The sequence below is a fragment of the Hyperoodon ampullatus genome, assembly GCF_949752795.1.
Source record: "Hyperoodon ampullatus genome assembly, chromosome: 10".
Taxonomy (NCBI): Eukaryota; Metazoa; Chordata; class Mammalia; order Artiodactyla; family Ziphiidae; genus Hyperoodon; species Hyperoodon ampullatus.
The window spans coordinates 70072130-70094555 of record NC_136923.1 but is presented as its reverse complement, the minus strand read 5'-3'; the positions used below and the strand labels follow the sequence as shown (position 1 = coordinate 70094555).

The 22426-nt window shown below is 39.1% G+C and overlaps 1 protein-coding gene across 1 annotated transcript in view; it reads left to right on the top strand.

The window, feature by feature from the left end:
- Positions 1-22426, top strand: part of BTBD9 (BTB domain containing 9) — a gene marked incomplete at its 3' end in the record, with an annotated part of 374760 nt that overhangs the window by 239742 nt on the left and 112592 nt on the right. The window lies entirely within an intron of this gene.

The following is a 22426-nucleotide window of genomic DNA, read 5'->3' as shown; positions in this document are numbered from 1 at the left end:
CCAGATACCATGAGTGGCTTTTCCTGTCTAGACCTCTTTTATCCATGCCCACAGGTTTTTGCTCATTTCCTATCAAGATCATAGTTTAACTAATTAGATCCTTGAATCTGTGCCTTTACTGCAGCTTTCTTTGAAAAGGGACTCTGTATGTTCAAGTGGAGGGATAAGATGCCAGTGCCTTGGTGTACCTAAAGTACTTTACCTTTACAAAGGAACTAATTTCTCCTCTCCTCTCCAAGTCCCGTTCATGCTGGGACACAGAACATATTGACTGTGTCCTAAAAACATGGTGAAAACTAGAATGGGAAATATGAGAGTAACTTGCAAATGTCTACTAATTCTTTGAATGGTCAAAAGTCTAAATTTTCGTAACGCCGTGTGTTTCCTAAATGTAATCCTTTACTTTAGGGAAATTTGGGAGAGTAATATTAATAAAGTAGCAGGAGTAGAAATTATCCCAATGTATAGAGAACTTTTAGGGCTCAACTAAAATAAATAATTTGGTTTTAATTTTGCTATGGATGTAATTTTTAGTATTAAATATAAATGTTGATAATTTTTGTGACTTTTAAGTCATTTGAAAGTTAGTGCTGAAGCATTACCTGCTATTATCAAGACTTTTAACTCCATGGAGGGTCATAGAATTGTGATGATGGGGTGTTTGGGGGAAGCCCCTCCTTTTCACCTGCTGCCCAAGTTGTTTTATAGACTAGGCCTCACTGTGTATGTGATTGTGTAGTTAGGGGCATCCTTACTGAGAAGGATCTTATTAGAAACCAAACCACCTTCAGTCACAGGATGTGTAGAGCATTTGGCTACTGGCTTCAGCCCAGTGCACTGCATTTTGAGCATGCTGCATAGAAGGCACCTCCCCCTTCTTACTGGAGAAGAACAGGTTTGTGGACACTGTAATTTTCAAAGAAACAGCTCTATCTGGCATGAAAGGCCATTGCAGGAATGAAACTTGGGATCAGTTGTAGTGAGGGATGCTGTTGTTGGTCTGTATGTTTTGTCTAAACTGAGTTAGTCAGCATTATCAGACGCCATAATAGTCTCAGACATATGAGGGGATGAAAGAAGATTGCAGAGATGCAAGAATTGTTTTTGGTGTCTGGTCAAACACTTTTCTTCAAGTCCTCTTCTATTATGCTCACAAGTTTGACCGCAAAGAGCACTGCAGTCATTTGTCTGTCATCGTCCCTCCACCAAATAGGAGCACATAGGCAGATATGTGTGTGTACCTGTCAGCAGATGGTCTGCAGTGGGATCCCCTTTGGCTCTTATTTTACTATCTTACAGTGCAAAGTTGCCCCCATGCTCGGCAGTCAGGGACATGGTTTGAGTTGTGAAGGAATGTAGGGAGATTTCATTATTCTTTGTCTGACATGGCAGCTCTGCTGAGTTTACAGGGCTGTTTGAAGTAGTAATGGCCAGCTTTCCATGTTGATCTCAGATGCATTTTAGCTGCACACAGGCCTCAGCCAGCCACTCTACAGGGACCTCCAAGAGAGGAGTGGTCCTCTAGTGGGGCCACAGTGTGTGTCAGAATCACCTGGAGTTATTTTTAAATTGTAGCTGCCTACTGCTACCTCTTTCCTATGAAATATGCAGTCCTCCCTTGAGAACCACTGATACGAGCTTCTGGTTTTCACAGGGGAAAAAAGTAAAGCTAAAATAATGTCATCATGAATAACTAGTAGGGTATCAAGCTCTACTCTTACATTTCAAGATTCAGAATTTCTTTCTTTCATAGTTCCTTGGTCTTTGTTTCATAGTTCAGGCTACTCTCATTAGAGTAGTACTCTCCTAATAGGCCTTAAAATTACTTTTAAAATATTTGTGTTGTTTTTTAAAATCAGATTTTAATGTTATTACTTAAAACGTATAATGAGGTCAGGAAAAACATAAATAAAAATAACCGCACTAGCATCATAAGATTTTAGTCTTCTTTTTTCATGAAAGGGTTTCTTTCACATTTTTGTTGACAACATGTCATTCTTCATGCTGCTTCACTTGCACAGACTCCTGGGGAAGCTTTGAAACCCTGTGGGTTCATATATCCATGGGAATGGGCCCCTCCTCAACCACACTGACCAGATCTGGGCATCAGACTCTACCCGCAGCACTTCTCCCACCTTATCTGCTGCTGCCACGACAGCCCTTTCTCATTTGGTGGCTGCTTCTGGTTGGTGCTGGGATGTATTCTTGCCTGAGAGACTCTTGCCTCTTTGTTAGGCGGCATTTGTAGGAAACTCTAACCTGTCTTACTGCTGATGCATAGAAGGAATGTTAGAATAGATATGACTGCTATTTAAACATTAAACCTCTCACAAAATGTATTTGCTTTGCCATGGCACTCCACTTTGTGATATGTATGTAGCATTTGCCAAATCCCTCCACTTTTTTCATAATAATTGCCAAAACTTCCTTTTCATTAAATCTTGTATTTAAGTTCACTTCTCTGAATACCCTATCAGTTATTCAAGGAGAGAGAATAATACCCAACACCCAGCTTAAAGAATTATCAACTCATAGACAACCTGGTTTTATCTGTGTACTACCTACTTCCTCCCCATCAGATTATTTTGAAGCCAATTCCAGACAGTTTATCATCTTATCCATAAATATTCCAATATATATCTCTATAAGTAAAGCCTCCTTTTTGTAGCCATAATCACAATATCATTATAATACCCCAAAATTGAACCGTTATTCCTTATGAGTATTAAATCAGTGTTCAAATGTTCCTAATCAAATCAAAGTCTGGAGTGAGTTTATGTGTTTTCATAGGTTGTTTAAATCAGGATTCAAATAAGGTCCATACTGTCAACAAGTAGCTGTTATGACTCTTAAATCTCTTTAAATCTGTAGGTTCCCTTACATATGTCTGTCTCTGTCTTTCTTTGTTTTTTCCCCTCTCTCTAATTATAATTTATTTGTTGAAGAAACTAACTTTTTGTCCTGCAGAGTTTCTAACAGCCTAGATTTTGGTGATTAGATCCCCATGGTAACATTTAATGTGTTCCTCTGTTGCATTTCTTGTATTTAGTAGTTAGATAGAGGTTTAATCTGATTCAGGATATTTTTGGTTTTGTTTTTTGTTTGTTTTTTTGTAAAATGCTCTATAGGTGGTGGTATATGTCTATCAAGAAGCGCAGAAAATCTTTGATTGCTTCTCGCTTTTGGATAGTCACATCCATTCATGATTATTTCCTAAATTCATTCTTTCATAATTTGGAATTGCAAAATGGTTATATTTTAATCCTGTCATTTCTTCTTTGTTTAGTAACTAGAAAGAGAAAAACTTTCCTGAACACTCATTTGGTAATCCTAAAATGCAGTTTGCCCAGGAAAAGTAGGATAAATGTTATATTCTTTCTTCTTATTTACCACTTTTCAAATTAAAGAGGTGGTTACCTAGCATCCTCCAAAGGTGACCAGTGAAGTGTGATTGTGGGGGTTTTTTGGGGGGAGGAGGGTGGAAGGGGGAGTACATATTATTTTGAATTTATGGGATTAAACAAGTTGGACATCTTTTAATCACTTGTGGTTATTTTTATTGATATTCAGATTGTCACTATCTTTAGCTTCTTCATATTGGCTCTTGAGTCTTTCTGACATAATCTCAGTAGTCCTCAGTAATTCCTTGATTTCTGGCATGACACAATGTATCAGGTTCATCTTGTACATTTATTGTCCCTCACCTGGAATCAGCCATTTCTGCAAGAAGCCCTGGTTCCCTCAAGTGGGAAATAACATTTGGAAACCTCAGCCTAAGCACTTCCTATTGGGAGGCCTTTTCAGTGGACAGAAGTAGGAAATACATGCACATATATTTATTTATTTTTGTATATCATATATTCAACAGGTAAAATATATCACTAGTGCCTGCTGACACTTCTAATTAAAATTCAGTACACAAAGTTTTTGTTTAACCTTTTGATCTTCCATCTCCTTTTTTCCATACTGAAAATCTTGGTTACTACTGATAAAGCACAATAAACTTGCTTTGTCTTCAGTACATGCAAAATAGTCTCAGAATTACATTACTAGTAGTACCTTAAACCATATGATTACTGAAAATAGTTTAAGATTTTTGCAGTTACCTTTAGGGCCCTTAAGGTATATCCCACTAGAGATGTACAGTAAAATTACTGTGTTTAAAAGTCACTTAAAATAATTCTCTGGGTGGTCATGCCACTATTTCAGCATACAGATAGATTCATTTGTTCCATTTTGCTTTCAGTATTTAGTGATTGCCTTTAAATTTTTTTGTTTTATAACTATGTAAAATAGACACATAATTCCAAAATCAAATATACAAAGCTGTTGTATTTAGAGAAATCCAGTTTCTATTCCTGTCCCCTCTACTCCTGTAGGTAATCTCTTTTTCCTCTTTAGTTTCTGGGGTTATCCGTTTTAAAAAAAAAAAAAAAAAAGGAAAATAAGTAAATATGTGTAATTAATATTTTGTATCCTCCCCAGCATTCTTAAATAATTAGTAGCATACTATATGCTATACATTCTTTCTTTCTTTACCTCGCTTTTTTGTACTTAACACTTATCCTAGAGCTAACTATGTGGAAAGATATTCTTTATTCCTTTTGAATAACTGCATGGTACTCATTAGTGTAGATGTACTGTAGTTTATTAAACCAGTCCTCTATTGATGAACATTTGGGTTGTTTTCAGTCTTCTGCTACTACAGATTGTGCTGTTGCCTTTGGGATAGATTCCTAGAAGAGGGCTTACTTGATCAAAGGGTAAATGCATGTATAACTTTGTTAGATATTGCCAAATTCACCTCCATAGGGTTTATCACATTTTAAAATTCTCATTGGCAATATATGATAACGATTGTTTCCCCCACAGCCTTGCCAATGGAGCATATTGTCAAACTGCTGGATTTTTGCCAGTTTGATAGGTGAGAAATGGCATCCCAGTATAGTTTTAACTGCATTTCTCTTATGAGAGATATTGAGCATCTTTTCATGTTTTTAGGGCCATTTGCATTTCTTTTTTCCTTTTTAAAAGGCTCTTCTCTTCTTAGGAGTCTTGTAGATGAATAGAGAACATGCTTTCAGTAAGACTTGGGGGAGCAGCAAGTACTTAACGCTGGTCCTAGAGTGTGGTATTTAGCATTACATGAGCCTGGTTTCCCTTCTTAAGGTCTCCTGGTTCTTGTGGAAAACATAAGCTCTCCTGAGTCCCTTTCCATCCTTATCCTTGGCTCTACCTCTGCTTAAGAGATAGTAACTAGAGCATGGAGCTGTAGGCTCAAAATTCAAGGTTTTTTAATCCTTTCAGAGAGTAAGAAAAAGCTTCCATTACCAGCTTTAGGCCATTAAGTATTACCTCTGTGTCTACCATCATGGATCCAGGAAGACTGGTGGCTTTTTTTATTCTACTTCCTTGTTAGTAATTGAGGTAGGGCCACCAAAATAGGCAGCACAAGCACAGGAACTCTTTGTTGCTGAAGCTCTGGGAATGCTCACTACTGCTGCCACAAGGAACTGTGCTGTCTGAACAGGAACATTGGAGTCCGTATTCATCTGCCACTGTGCTACCTGCAATACCATCAGAAGCATCCTCCTCTCCTTCATTCTCACCAGTTTCTTCTATTGGTAGAATTTCACCAAAAACAAAGCTGGAGGGAAAGAAACCCACACCAAGCTGGCAAGCTTGGGAAATGTAGTTTATGGAGCTTTAGCCTCTGACATACGTTGTAAAGCAAGGGAGTGAATGGAGCTGAAAGCAGATAGATGATGAGTGCAAAGGCAGAAAATGTAAAAGGGGCTCCAGTCATCAGGGGACTTACCATCTGATTCAAAGCAGCTGGATAAGACCATTGGCAAGGCATAGAAATATGTGGAGTGGAGAGCAACTGACAAAGGCACAAGCAGAGTGTAGAGAAAGGTTAAATGTTTAGTTGGACTGTGAAGGAACCCAGCATATTTTCTTGCCTTGTAAGGTAAGGTTTTGTGAAGAATGGTATTTTGTTTTGAGCTGGGCCTGGAAGAATTTAGTAAACAATACAGAGCAATACAAATGTGCTAATATACATAGCAACAAAAATGGCTGATACTTGTTCCCAGCTGGAGGCAGGAAATAGAAAATAGGTGGCCTGTAGTTGCTACTGTCATCTAAAAGTATTTTGAAGTAGCATCTTTAGAATTCTGTAAAGTCCTGGGAAGGGAAACAGAGTTGGAGATCTGCTGTGAAGGGCTTTTGGCATCCACTGAACTAGGTGTATGGCTTCTGTCCTTAAAAAATGTGTCCTCTGGAGCAGAAACAGAGATTCGGGAGTGAGGGAGTTCATCAGGGGGTGGAGGCGTGAGAATGTGGCAAAGAAGCAAACTTGTTGGAGTAACAGAGGGGCCCTAAAGACCTTAACTCAGAGAGTTTTCTAAAAATAGCACTATTGAGTCTGGACTCATCTAGACCAAGAGGATTTCTTTTCCCAGCCTGTTTCTATAACCAGATATTAAGGCTGGTTCTAATTGTCAGTGAAGCTTAACTTCTTTTTCTACTGTAAATTACTTGGCATTAAACAGACATTTATTAAGAGGCTGCCAACCAAGTGTATCTTAGGCACTGGGGATAGAAAGATACACAGGTGCAGTTTCTGCCTCGGAGGATCGTATGAGCTAATGAAGGAGAAAGACACTTAAAATAGAAGGCGACAACACAGTAAAATAAGTCATCTCTTGGGAGAATTCAGCAGATGCTGTAGGAACACCAGAACAGGAGCACCTAAGCTGAGTTGGGGGATGGTGTCACAGAAGACCTCCCCATAGAGGTGATGAAGCTCCTTAAGTCTTTTTAAGGAAGAAGATGGAGAGTCAGGGGAAAATCACATAAAATGGTCAGTGTGTGCAAAGTGTGTTAGTGTGTTATTTATCTCTGACCAATTTCAAAGCCAATGCCCCTTCCAGTGGACCACCCTGCATTTGGTGGAGGGGACAGTGGAGTAAGAGTTCGAGTTATTTGTAGTCTCTCACCCTTTCCCTGGAGAAGATTAAGCATTATTTTCTCACAAGGTCTTAGAGTTTTAGAAAAATTCAAATAAAACAAATACCCCACAATAATGCGTAAAGAACATAATACAGTTTGTTTGCTTTCCACCTTGGGGAGCCCCTATTTTCAAACAAGAATGGGCTACAGTTTTTATGTGTGGGAGACGAGCAGTGGGATGATTAGAAAGTGACCTTCTCACAGTCACTTAGGATTCTCAATTTAGTATGTGGTCCTTTGTGTACATTTAAATTTCATTATCTTTTTATACCTGTTCTTTTGTTGTTTTTGTTTGTTTGTTTGTTTGAGAATAAAGACTGCTTGAAAAGTTTTTATATCTCTTATTTTACAGAACTTATGTGTACATTTTACAGGGTTGAATTTTTTGGATTCTACTTGTATATCCCCTTGTTATAGCAGGAATATAGTAGGGTGTGTATGTGTGTCCAGGGTAACGTAAATGTGCACAACTTTTTAAAAAATTATTTATTTATTTATTTTTGGTTGTGTTGGGTCTTCATTGCTGCACGCGGGCTTTCTCTAGTTGCGTCGAGCGGGGGCTACTCTTTGTTGTGGTGTGCAGTGGCTTCTCTTGTTGTGGAGCATGGGCTGTAGGCGTGTGGGCTTCAGTAGTTGTGGCATGCGGGCTCAGTAATTGTGGCTCGCGGGCTCTAGAGCGCAGGCTCAGTAGTTGTGGTGCATGGGCTTAGTTGCTCCGCGGTATGTGGGATCTTCCTGGACCAAGATGGAACTCGTGCCCCCTGCATTGGCAGGCGGATTCTTAACCACTGTGCCACCAGGGAAGTCCCACAACTTGTTTTTAAATGGGACATCGTGGAGCATGTATTCAACATGATGCAACAATATCACTTTCTCACAAACCATGGTTCTGCCTCAGACTGGCATTATGAATAGCCAGGTTGTAATGGGCAAGATGTTTCTCTGGCACTGACTGTGAAAGATATTCCGGTGGCCAAGGGGACGTAAAATCTAATTTTGTTGGTCTAGTAACTAGTTCAGTACCCCAATCCTCCAACCCAAAACCAGGTAGGTAATTTTTAGTTTAATATTTTAAGTAGGTAATACAAATGTGTATTCTTATTTCCCCCCTTTTATTATTAAACACATATTCAGATATACCTTTTTTTAATTAATAATTTTTTTGAGATCTTTCAATGCATAAAGAGCCTTCTCTTGATTCATTTTTTTATTTACATTTGTGCAATATTCCATTGACTAGAAGTGCTATAATTTATTTAACCAGTCTCCTTTGACAGACATGTAGGTGTTTCCAGTCTTTAATTATCAATAACAATTCTATAATGACCCATTTTATAAATAGTGAGGTTGAATCAGAGGTGGTTCCAATAAAGCCTAAAACAAACAAACAAAACCATTATTACTCCCAGGGCCAGCTATATAATTTGCAGGGCATCGTGCAGAATGAAAATGTGGAGCCCCTTGCTCCAAGGGTAATAAATAAGTGCATTAGAAGTATTTTAACAAGAAAAAAAAAAAGTTTTTTCCTTTCTTTTGCAGTCTTTCAACCTGGTCTCTTGTTTTTATTTGCTATTTAATGTTGTTCTAGGTAAAGAAAAATTAAACTTTTAAATTGTTAGCATGTATTTTATTATTTGTCTTTTTATTGTGCAATGGTGGTTTTAAATGTAAATATAAGAGCATTATCTTCTATGCAGAATCGCCAAAATTACACAATTCACATTTGCTATTTGCTAGCTCATATATGTATATGTATTAATTCTTACTAGAACAGTGGAAATTCTGCACAAAACTATATTGTTTTTATTTCACTTCCTAATTCACACGCATTCTACCAAAACCCTCTACCTTTGACTTACTCAGTAAGCTTCCTTAACAAGGAAGGACTGAAACTAACACAATATTGTAAATCAACTGTACTTCAATAAAATAAATAAAATGATGGACTGAAGGGAAAAGGAACTACGAGTTGCCCTATCTTTTCAGCATAAGCATTTGGCTAACATAGGGAAATAACGAGAGTGAAAAAGGATATGATAGAATTCCTTGGTTGGTAGTGCTCCTTAGAATGTTGCTGACTTTTTTCTACCTTTGAGGTAGGTTCTGGTTCGACGGGAAAGTGGCCTCTCTCAGCCGTCAGCAGCCCAGTTTACTCAAGCATAGTCATGGCCCATTGACCTTGGCTTTGCTTTGAGTCTCACTCAACCTGCACATGTGAGTCCACTGGAATTCTGTGCTTCTGGGGCATGGTGAACACTATACACAAATTGGGGCAGTGGAGAAGTGTGGACACATGTATGTCGCATACCTCCTCTGTTCACAGGCTTGCTCCATTGTCCCATCAGACTTCATTTTAAAAATATAAGTTCAAAGATAAGATTATTAAGAATTTAAAGACAGGGACAGTGGAGCATTAAACTAAGTGTGGGTCCCTTTTGAGCGCAGGACCTGTCTGAAAGAACAGGTTGCATGCCCATGAAGCTGGCCCTCATTACCATTTCTATTTAACATTACCCTGGAAGTTTGGGGTGGTGGGGAGAGGGAATGGGGGAGCAGGTGAAGAACAAGAAATATGTGTGATAAATATTGGGGGAAAGGGACCAAATATCTTTATTTGCAGATGTGATATGTGATATGATAATATACCCAAGGAAATGAACTTAAAAATAACTAAAACTAATAAGAACTCTAAGGAATGTAGTCAGATACAATTGTATATACAAAAATCAAGTTTTCTCAAATACCCCCAATAACCAAGGGAAAATTCCATTTGCAATACAAACTATATAACACCCAGTAACAGTTCATGAGCCATACTTTTCCTTTATACCTAGTCCAAGCCTAACCGTGTTACCAAGGATCACCCATCCCTGAACCACCTTATGCCATTAGAGATGGGATAAGGGTCAGGAACCAAGATGGGAGGCAGAAGGATGATGTGAACTCATAAATAGTGTGGATGTGAGGTGAGCATGCCGGGGAGATCTGCTAGAAGTTTTTAACTTTTTTTACCCACAAACAACAAATACCTATCTAGGAATAAAGCTAAGAAGTCCATAGGTTCTAATGTAAAGAAACTATAAATCTTTAAGAAACAGTGAATAATGGAAGGACATATTCTTGGATGGGAAACTTTAATATAGTAAACACTTTGGTTCGTCCCATCTTAATCTACTAATTTAATGCAGGACTACTCAGAATCCCAGTTGTGCTTTAAAAAAAAAAAAACAACTAAGTTCTTTAAAAATTTTTCCAAGAGAATAAATAAATGGAAACCCCTTCCCCACCAAAAAATGAAGGAAAAAAAATGAAATGAGAAGTCTGGTACCACCAGGTATTAAAATTCATACTACATACTAAAGTAGTATGGCATTAATGCAAGAATAAACTGGTGGATAAATTAAGCAGTCATCCAAACTCTGAATTTTATCTCAGTATATGTAAGAATATAGTGCAAGATTAAAGATGACGTTTCACATCCATGGAGAACGGAAAGGTAGTATAGCAAATGGTGCTGAGACACTTGACAATTGAAAGCACATGAGATTTTCTTCATACTATATACTAAAATAATTTCCTGTTATGATTTCCTGTTAGATTTCACATTACTCCAACAGAACTGTAGAGAACTATTAATAACTATTTATCTGATCTCAAGGTGAGGAACTACTTCTTCAACATAAAAGCAAAGGCAGAAACCATAAACAGAATTCAGAGGTGTTTGACAAACTGGGAAAAAAATAATTGCAACATATATGACAATGAGTAATTGTCTTTAGTATATATGAAGTACTTTCCAAATAAGTAAGAAAAGAAATGTGAATCCCCAATAGGAAATGTGTTCAAACAGCATTTTATTTAAAAAGAAAGAAAAACACAAAAATCTAAAAAAAAAAAAAAAAAAAAATGGCTCTGAAGAAACTAGGGGCAGGACAGGAATAAAGACGCAGACCGCAGACATAGAGAACGGACTTGAGGACACAGGGAGGGGGAAGGGTAAGCTGGGACGAAGTGAGAGAGTGGCATGGACATATATACACTACCAAATGTAAAATAGCTAGTGGGAAGCAGCCACATAGCACAGGGAGATCAGCTCAGTGCTTTGTGTCCACCTAGAGGGGTGGGATAGGGAGGGCGGGAGGGAGAAGCAAGAGGGAGGAGATATGGGGATATATGTATATGTATAGCTGATTCACTTTTTGTACAGCAGAAACTAACATACCACTGTAAAGCAATTATACTCCAATAAAGATGTTAAAAAAAAAAGGTTAAAAAGAAATAAAAACACAATAGTCAATAAACTTGAAAGAGTTTGACCTCACTAATAATCAAAGAAATGCACATTAAAGCAAGATACCGGGTCTTCCCTGCTTGTGCGGTGGTTAAGAATCCGCCTGCCAATGCAGGGGACCCAGGTTCGAGCCCTGGTCCGGGAGGATCCCACATGCCGCGGAGCAACTAAGCCCGTGCGCCACAACTACTGAGCTTGTGCTCTAGAGCTCGAGTGCCACAACTACTGAGCCCGCATGCCACAACTACTGAATCCCGTGCGCCTAGAGCCCGTGCTCTGCAACAAGAGAAGCCCGCGCACCACAACAAAGAGTAGCCCCCACTCGACACAACCAGAGAAAGCCTGCACACAGCAACAAAGACCCAATGCAGCCAAAAATAAAAATAATAAATAAATAAATGTATAATAAAAATGATACCATTTTTTGGCCTGTTTTATTGGCAAATATTTTAATTAAAAATTTTTTATTTACATGAGTAGTACAGCAATCAGTCCTCAGCAAAACCCAAACAATACAGAAGTACATACACTAAAATAAAATATTTCTGTGTTTTAACTTGCATTAGCCTAATTATTACTAAACTTGAGTATCTTTTTATGTTTCTTGGCCATTTCCTTTTTTTTTTTAATGAATTACAGTACATCTTCATATTCTTTGACAACTTTTGTGTTGCTTGAGTTTTTTATTATTAATTTGTAGATTATGGATATTCATTCTTTGTTTTTTATATATGTTACAAATATTTTCTCCCAGACTGTTAGTTACTTTTAAACTTTGTTTATGGTGTCTTTGTTGTACAAAAGTTTTTTATTTTGATCCGGTCTTATCTGCCAGTCATTTCTTGTCTGTCTTCTGAATTTTGTGCTTGCTTAGAAACTCCCTCCCCAGCCCAAATTATAAAAATATGCTCCTCTGTAGTAGTTGTCAGTGGTTGGTTGTTGTTTTTTTATTGTTGTATGTATGTTTTTAGCATTTAGCTCTTTAATCCATTTAACATTTATTATGTGTATGGTCTGAGGTAGGGGTTTACCCTTATTTCTAAAATATGTAAGCAGTTGTTTTGAAATCTTTTATTGATTATTTCTTCCTTTCCCTCATTGATTTAAAATAGCATATATCATGGACCTGTTTATCTATTCTAGATTTTGTGTCACATCATTTAAAATAACTACACCTTAATAATCTATTTTACTGTCTACTACTGCAAATCCACACTCATAGCTATTCTTTTTCTAAATTATCTAGGCTATTCTTTCAAATTTTCTTTTCCAGTGAACTTGAAAATCAGCTTGTCAAGTTTTATTTTAAAATCCTGTTGGCAAAGGTGCTTTAAATGAAAATACTCAGTGTGGGTGAGGCTGTCATGAAATGGGCAGTGTCATATACTGCTGAAATATGTTGTGTGATGTAAGTTTTCTAGAAGGCAATTTGGCAATATGTATTAAGTGTCTTAAAAATACCCCTTGGGCTTCCCTGGTGGCGCAGTGGTTGAGAGTCCGCCTGCCAATGCAGGGGACACGGGTTCGTGCCCCGGTCCGGGAAGATCCCACATGCCGCAGAGCGGCTGGGCCCGCGAGCCATGGCCGCTGAGCCTGCGCATCTGGAGCCTGGGCTCCACAGTGGGTGAGGCCACAACAGTGAGAGGCCCGCGTACTGCAAAAAAAAAAAAAAAAAATACCCCTTGATCTACTACTTCTACCTTTAGTAGTTTACCTTAAAGAAATCTTCAGGAAGGACATTTTTTTTACATCAATGTTCAGTACGGTGTTATTTATGATAAGCAAAAAATGGGAAGGACTACAAATGTCCAACAATAGGGGCATAATGAAATAAATTCTGGCACATTAGCATATCAGAATTCCTGTATAGCCATTCAAAACATAGGGAAATGGCCATAATATAATGTAAAATAAAAGTAGGATACCATCTTTATAGCCAGATCAATGCCAGTATTTTAAAGATAATATATGTATTTTTAGATGTACATATATTAATTTGCTATGGCTGCCATAAAAAAATACTATATACTGGGTGACTTAAACAACAGAAATTTATTTTGTCACGGTTCTAGAGCTTGGAAATCTAAGATCAAGCTGTCAGCAGGTTTGGTTTCTCCCGAGACCTCTCTCTTTGGCTTGTAGGTGGCCGTCTTCTCACTGTGTCCTCACATGGCTTTTTCTGCATGCACTCCCATCCCTGATGTCTCCTCTTCTCGTACCCGTCTTATTGGATTAGGGCCCCATCCTTATGACCTCTCTTAATCCTAATTACCTCTTTACAGGTCCTACCTCCAAATACAGTCACATTCCAAGGTACTGGGGGTTAACATTTCAAAATATGAATTTGGGAGGGACACAATTCAGTCCATAACAGTGCATTAAAAAAGGACATAAGGAAGACTATCAAAACGTTAATAGAGGTTTTCTGGTTGGTGGGATTCCAGGTAATTTTTATGTTTTTAATTATATTTTTATGCACTTACATATTTTCATCAGTGAATATATGTTACTTTTGTAATCAGAAGAAAATTAGTGTTTCTTTTTCAAATAAAGCTATTTCCACATTGCCTATGAGGAGGCAAGGCAGAGTGAGCAGGGCCAACACCTGAGTCCTCCATGCACCTTAGTATCCCACTTGCTCCCAAGTATAGCCACTAAATTAAGCAAAGTCCTGTTCCTGGGCTAGGTAGGGAATATCGTGATTCACCTGATGATTCTATTGAGTAAACAAAGAGTCCTTGAGAATCTAGATAAAAGATGCCAAACCAGAAAGAGTGTAATACATATACTGTATGATTCCATTTATAAACAATTCTAGATCTTGAAAACGAGTGTATAGTGACAGAAAACAGATCCACAGTTTTCTGGGGCTGGGGAGGAATTACACAGGAGCATGAGGAAACTTCTGAGGATGATGGAAAGGTTTGTTATCTTGATTGTGCCAATAGTTTCATGGGTGTGTACAAACGTCTAAGTCATCAAATTGTACATTTCAAATATGTGCAGTTTATTGTGTGTCAATTATATCACAAGAAGGATGTTTAAAAATGGGAAGAAGGAAGTGGAAGGAAAGATTTTAATAGCCATTTGGGCACTATGGTATTATTTATTTATTAAAATAGTGATGTGAGGGCTATGGTTTTGTGAATCAAATTAAATCTTTGGAATTTGGAGGCTGTTGGAGCAGACTGCTGCATAAAATGTTTTGGGAGGGGGCCTTTAAACCCAACGGCCTTCTCCTGCCCCATAATTCAGTGTAACACCGACTAGGCATGTCACTGATTTGAGTAAAATTAAGTGATTCTGTGATGTCGGGTGCCTGGTAGGTGAGCCAGTCTGGCACACAGTGATCTTTTTGAATTTATTGGCTCGTTAATATTGTGAAGATGGGTATGTTTCTTTTATAGCTGCATTCGATACTTATCTTTTTAAAGACAGGAATCCGTACAGTGCAACAAGAGAGAAATGTACTTAAAAATCACAGCATTACCTGTGGTAAAATTATCATAAAAACTACCTGGTACTGAAGCAGGAGATTGCTTCAATTCTGCCCTCATAATGACAGGAAATGGTTGTTGGTGAAGTTGTTTTCCATGAAGCTGTGATGAAATCAACTAAAATGGTAATAAAGTGGAGTGTAAAAGTGAGGGACTCAGGTGAGATGTAAAAGTGCAGAAGGCGTTAGAATGTTCAAATTAGGATCTTCAGGAAATGATTCTGTAAAATATTAAATATGAATTGGTTGAGTTCTCAGTTCACAACTGTCAGCAGTGCAGGCAGGTCTTGTGGCTGTTGGTGGTGGAGTTCCCTGCATGCTGTCCCCTGCATCCTGACTGGGTGGCTACCATTTGGCTAATGGCCAGGGAAGCTGGATAACAGAGAAATGGTCTTTGGTGGCAAGTGATAGTTTAGGAAAGGGCGTAGAACCCTATTTCCTTCCTTCTTGCTCAAAACTGAGGAACTTGCCACCCCAGGAGCATTTCATATTTTTTCCAATGATCCTTTGATGAATTAATATTCAGTAGCTGCCTGTTATAGCAAACTGGAAGCACACCTCAGTAAAGCCTCAGTGAGCTGTGGAAACACACTAAAATATATATCATCAGAGGTATTTTTTGTATTACAGACATAACTGTTGATACTATGTTCCAAATGTCCCATCTATTCCCTTCTTGACACCACTGCTGCCACCACCCTAGTGCAAACCACCCCCATCTCTCCTGCACTGTCGTCTGTCTTGCCTGCCTACTCAGCAGTGTCCCTGCATCCTCTCTAGTCCTTGCCATTGTTCACTACACTCCTATTGGAACACTCCTTTGCTCAAAATCACTCAGAGCCTTTCCACTGCTTTTAGGATAAAGTTCAGAATTTCTACCATAGTCCTCAAGGTCCTGTATAATCTGGTGCTTGCCTATACCTGCTTCACCTTGTGCCAGTCCCCATCTAGCTTTCTGCATTCAGGCTACGAGCCTTCTTTCCATTCCTAGAATGCGCCATGCGTGCCCTGACCATGGGGCCTTTGTACTTGCCGTTCCCTCTGGAAAGCTTCTCCCCCTCTCCTCATTCTCAGCCTCACTGCATCACACCCCACCCCATTTATTTCCTTAACCGCCTATTGATCATTTAAATTGCAGCTTACATGTCACTTCTTAAGAAAACTTTTGCCTGACCCTCTAGCCACAGTTTGGGTTAAAGTTTCTTGGTATGATGCTAATAGATCTGGGTATTTTTCTTCCAAGTACTTAGTTTCATTTGTAACTATACATTTGTTTATCTGGCTCCATAATAGAATGGACTGTGTCTCTTTGGTTCACTGCTGTATTCCCAGCATGTGAAATCTCAATATTCAATAAATATTTACTAGATAGGTGGATAGATGGACAGTCCGATGGAAGGAAGGAATGATGTGTTGCCTTCTGAGGACCATAAGATCAATGCAGATTCTGGTTCTCACTCAGCTGCTGATTTGTTGTGTAATAAATGTCACAATCTCTCTGAAACTCCAATTTCTCAGCTATGAAATGAAAAAACTAACCTAGGGGCTTCCCTGGTGGAGCAGTGGTTGAGTCCGCCTGCCGATGCAGGGGACGCCGGTTTGTGCCCCGGTCCGGGAGGATCCCACATGCTGTGGAGCGGCTGGGCCCGTGAGCCATGGCCGCTGAGCCTGCGAGTCCGGAGCCTGTGCTCCGCAACAGGTGAGGCCACAGCGGTGAGAGGCCTGCATACTGAAAAAGAAAAACAAACAAACAAAAAACTAACCTAATGATCTCTTCTTTTGTGTTTAAACAAGTATCCTTTAGGTTTAGATAACTGTGTTCATTATATACCTTAGGCCATAATACATCATCCTCAGTGATCCAGGCAAGGCCTTCTCTTTTATTTGTGTTTCCTCATCTTTGTTAAACCCCACTTCTGCTCCCCTCCCCTTATGACCATTTCTAAGATGTTTCATTATGTCCTTAATATGCACATATATTTGGAAAATCTGTAATGTTGGGAGAGGGTTGTATATGTGTTTTAATCATCAAAAATGTTTTTATGCCATGAGTCTTATTCTTTTTCATAACTTTTCTGACCTAGTATTATGGTTTTATGACATCGTTGTTTCCTAATGCTACTTAGTATTTCATCATAATAACTATAAATATATTATCAGTGAATTTATATAGTTCTTACAATTTTCCAGACACTGTTCTAAGCTCTTTACATAAAATCATTTAACCTTCACAACTGTCTTGTAAGGTGGGTACTGTTATTGTCTTGCCGTTTCATTCATTCCCCCCATGATAGAGACCTAGGTCGCCTTCAGCTACTTGCTCTCAAAAACAATGCTGCAATGAGTTTCTTTGTGTTTGTCTCCTTTGCATCTTTTTTCTGAGACCTATATTCAAATGTATGATCCCTGAGTACTAAAGCATGCATACCTTTCATTTTGATCCATACTGCCAGATTGCCTTCATGCAGGGCAGTGCCAATTTACGCTCCCACCACCAGGAGCGCACGAGAGCCCTTTTCCTCCACATGTCCGCACCCACACTTAATATATGTGTTCTTCTAGTCTGCCGTTATGATGGCCATAAAGTAGTATCTTGTTGTTATTTTAATTGGCATTTCTCTAATCCCTAGTGATTTTTTTGGCCACTGCTACTGCTACCACCCTAGTGTAAACCACCACCATCTCTCCTCACCACTGCCCTGGTCTTTCTACTCATGGGTCTCCCCCATCCTCTCTAGTCCTTCTCATTGTCCTTCACCCTCCAGCCAAAGTAATCTTACTGGAACACTCCTTTGCTCACAATCACTCTTTAACCCACTGAAATGATAGATGTTCTGATGATGACCCATACTTGCATTCCTAGGATAATTGCTTCTTGGACATGATGTATTTTCTAAATAATTATTGGATTTGTTGGCTAATATTTATTTTAGAGTTTTTACACCTATTTTCTTAAATAAAATGGGCCTATAAATTTCTTTTCTCATCTCTAAGTCATTTTATAACCAAAGTTACATTAAAATGACTTGAGAAGCTTTCCCGCTTTTTCTGTTTTCTGGATCAATATGTAATAAGATATAAATTTTCTGTGCCTTGGACTAAGTGGTCCTCAAGATTCTTTTCTAACCGTAAATTCAATGACTTGATGAGCTCCTGTAGCTCTGAGTTTCTTACCAGTGCTTCACTGGTTGTGTGGATTAGTCAAGCAAGTTCACATATATCCAAGCCCTCAGTCATGTCAGAAAGCATTAACCTCCTATGGGCACAAAATTGTATGTTTTCCATCCTGTGCCCATGGAAATGGGCTGAAACGGGAGTTCCATAGTCAACTGGTATCTCTCTTTATTCATTTGTTTCATTAAATTTTAGCCACAAAAATTTTAGTGTATAAATTGTATCTAATGGATTTCAAGGAGCCCTCCTGGCCTCCCTCCCACCCCAGCTGATTTCCTGGCCTCTCCTTTCCTTCCCCATAGAAACACACTGCTTTGTTTTATTTCCTCCTTTCTTTCTGGCTGCATTCTTCTCCTTCCTGTCTGTCTGATCTTTATGGCTCTAGAGGAGAATTGGGTTCTTTGAGCCTACAGACAAAGAGATTGCCAGAAGGGTTGGTTTTGGCAAGATTGGAATAGTGGGTTGCAGAGGGAGGGGATTTGACCTCTGCAAAATTGGCAGGTGATTGAAAAGAAATTCTCATGCTGGTGTGTAGTTTCGTGATAGAGGGCTTCTGGGGTAGACACAGGCTGTTGGTGTCAACACCCAGTAGCTTTAAAGAACTTGGGCAGTGCACACTCAGTCTCTTCAGTTTAAACTGCTTTGATAAGCTTTGCATCATGATTCTCTGAATCTTGTTCTCAGAGCTGGAATGAAATCAGAACATGTGACATTGCTGCTCATGTATCTCCCATTCTTCTTAGTACATATTACTTTAAGCTGTAATAGTAATTGTCATATCATTTTATTTTTATTTCTCATCTGGCTGAGGACACAGTGCAGGCAGAGAAGATTATTCGTCAGACAGTGGCTACCTGGCGAACACAGTCCATATAATGGGAGTTAAGCTGAGATCCAGAGACTGACAAGCTATTAAATCTAAAAGGCAGGATTTCTTATGGTAGATCAGATATAATAATTTTATATCTCAGTATTTTATATATGTGACATTTTGTAGAATATACAATTAACTGCCTGCTTTTGACATTTGAAAGTTAATGTGAAGGGAGTTATAAAACAGACACTGTAAACATCACCTCCCAAAGTGAAGTGGTAAATGGCTATTGGCCTCCAGGAGGGTGAGACCTAATTATTCCTCACAGTGCGCTCTGTACCTTTTTACTACCATGGGTTTCATTGTCTTTGATAAACAAGATAATTGATATAAATGAATATGATCCTGTAAAATTGTTCCCCAATTGCAGGTTTTCAAGCTGGAGGTATAATTTTCCTTATGGCACAGTACTGTTAATGTTTAAATGGGTAGGTTGGTAATCTGCCTTTCATAAGAAGACATTAGGTGAGTCTCTCCTTACCAGAGCTGATAAAAACATTGGGTGTACCCAGGGCACAGGAAGAAATGACTAATGGTCACATTAATGAACAAGAGCATGTGGATTTTTGAGTGGGAGGCTTACAGTTGGGAATGCAAGAGAACTATCTTGGAGGTGAAAAGGAGATGCGGTCTTCCTCAGGAAGAGAACAGAGGCATATGTGCTGAAAAGGGAGGTCTGGGTGCCATTGGCTTTCCCCTCCTTCCCCAGCCCCAGCTCTAGTCACTTAAATGCTGATTTGGCTGCACTGGCTGACCTACAGGCTGAAGATCTCAAACAAGGAGACTCTAATGTGCTTTCTTCTCTTATTTGGTGGAAGGGGACTGGGGCTTTGCTAAACTACCATTTTTTTCCCTTAAATTAATACTCAACATTCTCGATCCTCTTTTGAAAGGCTCTCATTAGAAAATGTCAAGGGCCAAGCAAGCAAAAGAGGCGTGTATGTTTGCACCCAGTGGGGAAGTCTGGGATAAGATCATTGGCAGTCTGCCTTGAAGAACCCATTTCTCTTTATGTATAAAGTACAACCAGGAAGAGTGAATGAAAAAGAAAGTGGGTAAATGCTTAGGAGAGAGTATAAAATGGCGTAGCCATGACTTCTTTTTAGAGTAATGTTGTGCAACTTAGCATCGGAGTCTTGGTGGTTTAAAAAAGTAATAATTAATAATTATTGACTTGTCTAGGTTATCTAGTGTTTAGTTTTAAAAACTAATTTAAACTCATGGCAAGGAAAACCATGGTGAAATGAGATTTCTCCCCGACAGTTCTCCTTGGCAGTGTTAGCACAGCCTTTCAAAGATCCAGCTTGCTAAGGGTAGCTTGCTGTCCAGCTTAATGTCGTCTCTTCTCCGAACTGGTGCGCTGGCTCCCTCCCCCTCTCTCCCTCTTGAAAGGTTAGCCTTTCTTCAGGATAGTACAGGTTTTTCCAGCGACATCTGTCAACTTGGCAACAGAGCACACCCTAAGGAAATTATGAACATTTGAAGACCATGTAAATACTGTAGGGAACCTTCGCTCTCCCTCTCCCTCTCCCTCTCCCTCTCCCTCTCCCTCTCCCTCTCCCTCTCCCTCTCCCTCTCTTCTCCCCCTGCCCCCGTCCTACTGTCACCCAAGAAGAGTAGAGCGCCCATATGGCTTTCATCACTGTCCATATCACTGGTAAACTGTAAGCCTGTTTGTGTCTGTGATTTTTTTTTAATGCGTTTTGATTTGTTCACTCAATGGTGATAGCTCATGAAACCTCAAAGCAGTGACTATCCTAGAAGGCAGGTTGTGGGCAGACCCCTTTGTTTAATGAAAGGAGACCCCCCAGCCACTGTACTGTTAGCACAAAGAGACCTCTTTGGTCTAATAACTCCCATGATCTTGATCTGATTCAGGAAGTCAGAAATTGCTGTCCCCAGCAAATATCGACCAGAAGGAAATGCTTTCTTGGTTTTTCTGAAACTGCCAGCTGCATATTACACTAGCAGGTGCTAATAGGTTTTTGCTGGTCAGTAGAATTGTTATTGGTTCTTCCTTTCCCTGCTTCCTATCCTTTTACAATTACAAGGTGACTCATGAGAATAAAAGTCTCACCTCTTGTGTAATACCCAGATTTCTGAAATGCTGGTCCCACCTACCCATACCATGTGGGGAAATCCTGGCCCTTCATGACTAGGGAAGCACCAAGCCTGAATCTTGTGATTTTTTGAAAATCTCAGGATGCTTTTGTGAACATGATCTAATTTATTCTTTCAATATTCATAAGAAGGCAGAAGGAGGAAGGGATTCTTTTCTTTATGGGTAAAGAAACTGAGTCACGGGTTGGTTAAATGGCCTTCTCGAGATTGCCTAGGGCATGGTTTACAGAACTGAGGTGAGTTCTTCAGGTACCTGCTTTCCAGTCCGTTGCCTTGGTCCAGTGGATGTTTGAGCTGAAAGCAGGCAGGGGGTAGCAAACGCTTTTCCTCTCAGAATTAAAGTATAGAGACATGATGCAAAGAGAGCTAGAACTCAGAAATAAGATACTTCCTAACTGACAGGTCCCAGAATATTCATAATAAACTTCTGTTTAAAAATACTCACACCCATTTTTCATTTCCCAAAGCACTAAGTGTAAACCATTAGAAGAATAATTAATTGAGAGTAGTAGCAGAAGGTGCTTTTTAAACTGCCTTTTATTGTATTTTAGACAAGACTCATTTCATCATACACTGTAAGTTTACTGGAAAACATAGCATGATTCTGTTTCTTCAATCTAGATTAACTTTGGCCTCTAGAGGTAGTGTAAATCGTACTTTTTCCTGAGTTTTTTTTTTTTTTTTTTTCTCATAACTACTTTACTTAGGAGTATGAGTAAATTTGTTCCAGGGAACTTACAAGACTTTGATTGTCAGTCTTTGAAGCTAGGTGGACAGATTTCCCAAGGGACTCCAAGTTCGCCTGTTAGGGAGCAAAACCTCAGTCTCACCCAGGGGATTGCTCAACTTCCCCACAGCCCTGGGCTGGCCCCTCAGGCTAAAACTGGGAGAGCCCAGGGAGGCAAGTTTTCCCTCAGGCATCCTGTGGGGTTTGATTACAGAGTCTCAATTCTGAAAGCTCAATATTCAGAAGTTAAGACTCACCTTTACCTGTATGTTTCTTCTGAATTCCAGTCTTGCTCCCTTGAGATTCTCAGAGATTCTTTCCTTCTCACACAATTCAATCCAGGATGCTTTGTGGGAACTAAAACATGTGAGAATTTGGTGTCATCTCCCACCTTTTTCTCTCTGCCTCCAAAATCTGTGGCAGGCAGTTTCTGCCAAAGTGGAGCTGTAAGAGCATACTTGCCACAGATCTGATTGGGACATTTTCTGTAAAATGTACAGGATTCCACTTAATGTTTGATTGCCTCACTGCTGATAACTATTGTTAGTAAAATCTCAAATTTTATATTTATTGATACATTTTAAAGGACCGTCATTCAAGATCATAAGACTCAAGTTATCCATTATCTCAGAATCATTCTGACTTAAAGTTTGAACCAGATACATCCTCCAGCTTAAAATGAAAAAAATTTTAAAAAGAGAGAGAGAGAGAGAAGAGCTACTACTTTGT